This window comes from Triticum aestivum, chromosome 6D, assembly GCF_018294505.1.
Source record: "Triticum aestivum cultivar Chinese Spring chromosome 6D, IWGSC CS RefSeq v2.1, whole genome shotgun sequence".
NCBI classification, from domain to species: domain Eukaryota; kingdom Viridiplantae; phylum Streptophyta; class Magnoliopsida; order Poales; family Poaceae; genus Triticum; species Triticum aestivum.
In genome coordinates this window covers 96,141,644-96,147,794 of record NC_057811.1, presented here as the reverse complement: position 1 = coordinate 96,147,794, position 6,151 = coordinate 96,141,644, and positions in this window count along the sequence as shown.

The following is a 6,151-nucleotide window of genomic DNA, read 5'->3' as shown; positions in this document are numbered from 1 at the left end:
AAGGTATGAGACCTTTGACAAGCACTTTGCCTACAAGATGGAGGAGAATAGCTAAGCTAGTGAGCATGTGCTCAGAATGTCTGAGTACTACAATCACTTGAATCAAGTGGGAGTTAATCTTCCAGATAAGATAGTGATTGACAGAGTTCTCTAGTCACTATCACCAAGTTACTGGAACTTTGTGATGAACTATAATATGCAAGGGACAACGGAAATGATTCCCAAGCTCTTCGTGATGCTGAAATCGACGAAGGTAGAAATCAAGAAAAGCATCAAGTGTTGATGGTTGACAAGACCACTAATTTCAAGAAAAGGGCAAAGGGAAGAAGGGGAACTACAAGAAGAATGGCAAGCAAGTTGCTGCTCAAGTGAAGAAGCCCAAGTCTAGACCTAAGCCTGAGACTAAGTGCTTCTACTTCAAAGGGACTGGTCAATGGAAGCAGAACTGCCCCAAGTATTTGGTGGATAAGAAGGATGGCAAAGTGGACAAAGGTATATTTGATATACATGTTATTGATGTGTACTTTACTAGTGCTTATAGCAACCCTTCAGTATTTGATACTAGTTCAGTTGCTAAAGATTAGTAAGTCGAAACAGGAATTGCAGAATAAACAGAGACTAGTTAAGGGTGAAGTGACGATGTGTGTTGGAAGTGGTTCCAAGATTGATATGATCATCATCGCACACTCCCTATACTTTCGGGATTAGTGTTGAACCTAAAATAAATGTTATTTGGTGTTTGCGTTAAGCATGAATATGATTGGATCATGTTTATTGCAATACGGTTATTCATTTAAGTCAAAGAATAATTGTTATTCTATTTACATGAATAAAACCTTCTATGGTCATACACTCAATATAAATGGTTTATTGAATCTTGATCGTAGTGATACACATATTCATAATATTGAAGCCAAAAGATGCAAAGTTAATAATGATAGTGCAGCTTATTTGCGGCACTACCGTTTAGGTCATATTGTTGTAAAGTGCATGAAGAAAATCCATGCTGATGGGCTTTTGGAATCACTTGATTATGAATCAGTTGATGCTTGCGAACCATGCCTCATGGGCAAGATGACTGAGACTCCGTTCTCTGGAACAATGGAGCGAGTAACAGACTTGTTGGAAATAATACATACTGATGTATGCAGTTCGATGAGTATTGAGGCTCGCGACAGGTATCGTTATTTTCTGACCTTCACAGATGATTTGAGCAGATATGGGTATATCTACTTGATGAAACATAAATCTGAAACACTTGAAAAGTTCAAATAATTTCAGAGTGAAGTGGAAAATCATCGTAACAAGAAAATAAAGTTTCTACGATCTGAGTTACGAGTTTGGTCTTCATTTGAAACAATGCGGAATAGTTTTGCAACTTACGCCACCTGGAACACCACAACGTAATGGTGTGTCCGAACGTCGTAATCGTACTTTATTGGATATGGTGCGATCTATGATGTATCTTCCCGAGTTACCACTATCGTTTTGGGGTTATGAATTAGAGACAACTGCATTCACGTTAAATCAGTTTAGAACGACACCGTATGAACTATGGTTTGGCAAGCTAATGATGATGATCATGAATTGGAAAGTAATTCATCACAGAAATCAGTTTCAGTGATTCCTACACCAATTAGTGAGAAAGCTAATGATGATGATCATGAAACTTCAGATCAAGTTACTACCGAACCTCGTAGGTCAACCAGAGTGGTACGGTAATCCTATTATGGAAGTCATGTTACTAGACCATGATGAACCTACGAACTATGAGGAAGCGATGATGAGCCCGGATTCCGCAAAATGGCTTGAGGCCATGAAATCTGAGATGGGATCCATGTATGAGAACAAAGTATGGACTTTGATTGACTTGCCTAATGATCGGTGAGTCATTGAGAATAAATGGACCTTCAAGAGGAAGACGGACGCTGATAGTGTTTACTATCGACAAAGCTCGCATTGTCGCAAAAATGTTTTCGACAAGTTCAAGGTGTTGACCACGATGAGTGTTTCTCACTCATATCGATGCTTAAAAGTCTGTCCGAATCATGTTAGCAGTTGCCGCATTTTATGAAATCTGGCAAATGGATGTCAAAACTGCATTCCTTAATAGATTTCGTAAAGAAGAGTTGTATATGATGCAACCAGTAGGTTTTGTCGATCCTAAAGGTGCTAACAAAGTGAGCAAGCTCAAGCGATCCATCTATGGACTGGTGCAAGCATCTCGGAGTTGGAATATATGCTTTGATAAAGTGATCAAAGCATATGGTTTTATACAGACTTGCGGTGAAGCCTCTATTTACAAGAAAGTGAGTGGGAGCACTACAACATTTCTGATAAGTATATGTATGACATATTTTTGATTGGAAATAATGTAGAATTTTCTGGAAAGCATAAAGGAGTGTTTGAAAAGAGTTTTTAAAAGAAAGACCTCGATGAAGCTGCTTACACATTGAGCATCAAGATCTATAGAGATATATCAAGACGCTTGATAAGTTTTTTCAATGAGTACATACCTTGACAAGATTTTGAAGTAGTTCAAAATGGAACAGTCAAAGAAGGAGTTCTTGCCTGTGTTGCAAGGTGTGAATTTGAGTAAATACTCAAAACCCGACCATAGCAGAAAATAGAAAGAGAATGAAAGGTCATTCCCTATGCCTCAGTCATGGGTTCTATAAAGTATGCTATGCTGTTTACCAGTCCTATTGTATACCTTAGCATCTTTCTGGCATGGGAGTACAATAGTGATCTAGGAGTAGATCACTGGATTATTGACTCTAGTAAACCCTTTGGGTATTAGTCACATAGAGATGCGAACTAATCACATAAAGATGTGAACTATTGGTGTTAAATCACATGACGATGTGAACTAGATTATTGACTCTATTGCAAGTGGGAGACTGAAGGAAATATGCCCTAGAGGCCATAATAAAGTTATTATTTATTTCCTTATATCATGATAAATGTTTGTTATTCATGCTAGAATTGTATTCACCAGAAACTTAGTACATGTGTGAATACATAGACAAACAAAGTGTCACTAGCATGCCTCTACTTGACTAGCTCGTTGAATCAAAGATGGTTAAGTTCCCTAGCCATAGACATGAGTTGTCATTTGATTAACGGGATCACATCATTAGAGAATGATGTGATTGACTTGACCCATTCCGTTAGCTTAGCACTTGATCGTTTTAGTTTACTGCTATTGCTTTCTTCATGACTTATACATGTTCCTCTGACTATGAGATTATGCAACTCCTGATTACCGGAGGAACACTTTGTGTGCTACCAAACGTCACAACGTAACTGGGTGATTAGAAAGGTGCTCTAGAGGTGCCTCCGATGGTACTTGTTGAGTTGGCATACATTGGGATTAGGATTTGCCACACCGATTGTCGGAGAGGTATCTCTGGGCCCTCTCGGTAATCCACATCACTATAAGCCTTGCAAGCAATGTGACTAATGAGTTAGTTGCAGGATGATGCATTACGGAACGAGTAAAGAGACTTGCCGGTAACGAGATTGAACTAGGTATTGAGATATCGACGATCAAATCTCGGGCAAGTAACATACCGGTGACAAAGGGAAGAACATATGTTGTTATGCGGTTTGACCAATAAAGATCTTCGTAGAATATGTAGGAACCAATATGAGCATCCAGGTTCTGCTATTGGTTATTGACCAGAGACGTGTCTCGGTCATGTCTACATAGTTCTCGAACCCGTAGGGTCCGCACGCTTAAAGTTCTGTGACGATCGGTATTATGAGTTTATGTGTTTTGATGTACCGAAGGTAGTTCGGAGTCCCAGATGAGATTGGGGACAAGACGAGGAGTCTCGAAATGGTCGAGAGGTAAAGATCGATATATTGGACGACTATATTCGGACATCGGAAATGTCCGAGTGATTCGGGTATTTTTCGGAGTACCGAGGAGTTACGGGAATACGAGGAAGAAGTAATGGGCCTCATGGGCCAAGTGGTGGAAGTGAGGAGGCAGGGCGCGCGACCCCCCTAGCCCAAACCGAGTTGGACTAGGGGGGCGGCCCCCCTTTCCCCCTTTTCCTCCCTCTCCTTCCTTCTCCTCTTTCCCCTTCCTTTCCTCCTCCTAGTAGGAGTAGGAAAGGGGAGTCCTACTCCTACTAGGAGGAGGACTCGTCCTCCTAGCGTGCTCTACAGGGGCCGGCCGGCCTCCCACCTTGCTCCTTTATATACAGGGGAAGGGGGGCACCCTAGAACACACAAGTTGATCATTGATCCCTTAGCCGTGTGCGGTGCCCCCTCCACCATAAACCACCTCGATCATATTGTAACGGTGCTTAGGCGAAGCCCTGCGTCGGTAGCAACATCACCACCGTCATCATGCCATCGTGCTGAGGAAACTCTCCCATGAAGCTCTGCTGGATCAGAGTTCGTGGGACATCATCGAGCTGAACGTGTGCTGAACTCGGAGGTGCCGTGCGTTCGGTACTTGGATCGGTCGGATCGTGAAGACGTTCGACTACATCAACTGCGTTCTCATAACGCTTCCGCTTACGGTCTACGAGGGTACGTGGATGATACTCTTCCCTCTCGTTGCTATGCATCACCATGATCTTGCGTGTGCGTAGGAATTTTTTGAAATTACTGCGTTCCCCAACAACTACTTGGTTCAATTCTACACTGCGATGTCCAATTGTCGTGGGTAGAATTTTGTATTGTTGTGCATGTGAGGAATAAATCGAATTTGGCTGCACTTAATACATGAGAAACATATACAAGTGCTATATTTCCTAGTTCTTAATCATGCTTGGTTTGGATAAATGGTTTTCCATGCGGATTGAATTAATCTGATGAATCTACAATGTGCTTATTTTTCATCAACATATTTTACTGATAGCATGTGAACCCTTACTTAACTTGATGACTAACTACCTTATATGTGTTGCAGGGAAACAATGGGAAGCACTGAGGTTTACAATCGAGGTTAGCACGTGCATGGTCCGTTGTCTAATATCACATTATTGTGCAATTGCAGGAACCATTTTAATATTTAGGTTTTAACAATTTGGTCTTGCACACGTAGGTCCTGCTGTCAGAGGTTTTGACCCACTATTCGACCCTTTTTGCATATGGGGAAATGAGTTGTCCATGAATATCAGTCAAGTCAAGAAACTCAGAAAGATTGTTAGGATAAAGAAATTAGCGACAAAAAACAACAAGATCTTTGTGTGCACAATGAAGAAGACATCAGTTCACTATAGGATGGTACTAACTATTATACCTTGCCTTTTTTATTCCTTTGCCCCATTTCCAATATAGATAAGATATTTATGCACATCCTTGTTTTCAGGCCTTTCCAAAGCAATTCACTGATGATTACCTCTCAAACCACCTGTATGGTCAGGATGCAAGGAAGGTATTCATACAACACCCACAGTTCAATATTGAAGTGTTCCTGAAGAGGATGAAGGATGGACGGTCAATCATCCACAGGCACTAGCCTAAAGTTAGAAAGACCTTCAACATCAATGAAGGGTCAATATTCGCCTTCTCCTTCAGCAGTTTTCCAGATGAAATACATTTGTCTATGTACCGTCTATGATGCTAATTTCGAAAGGTTATAGATGTTGCATGTGAAACTTGGTCCTGGTGTAGTTGTGTAATGGGGTAGCTGAGTGCTGAAGCTATATGATGTTGTACTCTGATGTATTTCAATTATGAAAATGAAATATATTGTGTGCTTAATATGAAATTTCAATTAGATTAATAAATGGATTATGAATAATCGGATAATTAGCCTGCTAATTGGGTTTTTCTATTGCAAACGGTTATTGAGAAAACATCATGTGTGATGCATTCAATAATGCACACAGTTTCTAGGAATAAACCGTGTTAGATTAATGAACAATCACACACGACATCCTCTTGAAAACTGTTTGCGTTAGGCCACCTGGCGCAAACGTTTACCACATAAAAACTGTGTGTGATGGACAGCCCTTGACACATAGTTTCTTCTAGGCACCGTGTGTGATGAATTCAATAACGCAAACGATAAGATTGTTAATACCGTGTGCAATGGAAACGCTATCACAAACGATTTAACCGGGAAAATTGTGTCTGATGTACTTGGAAACAGAAATGTTTTCCTTGGAGCGACTGTGTGGGATGTATA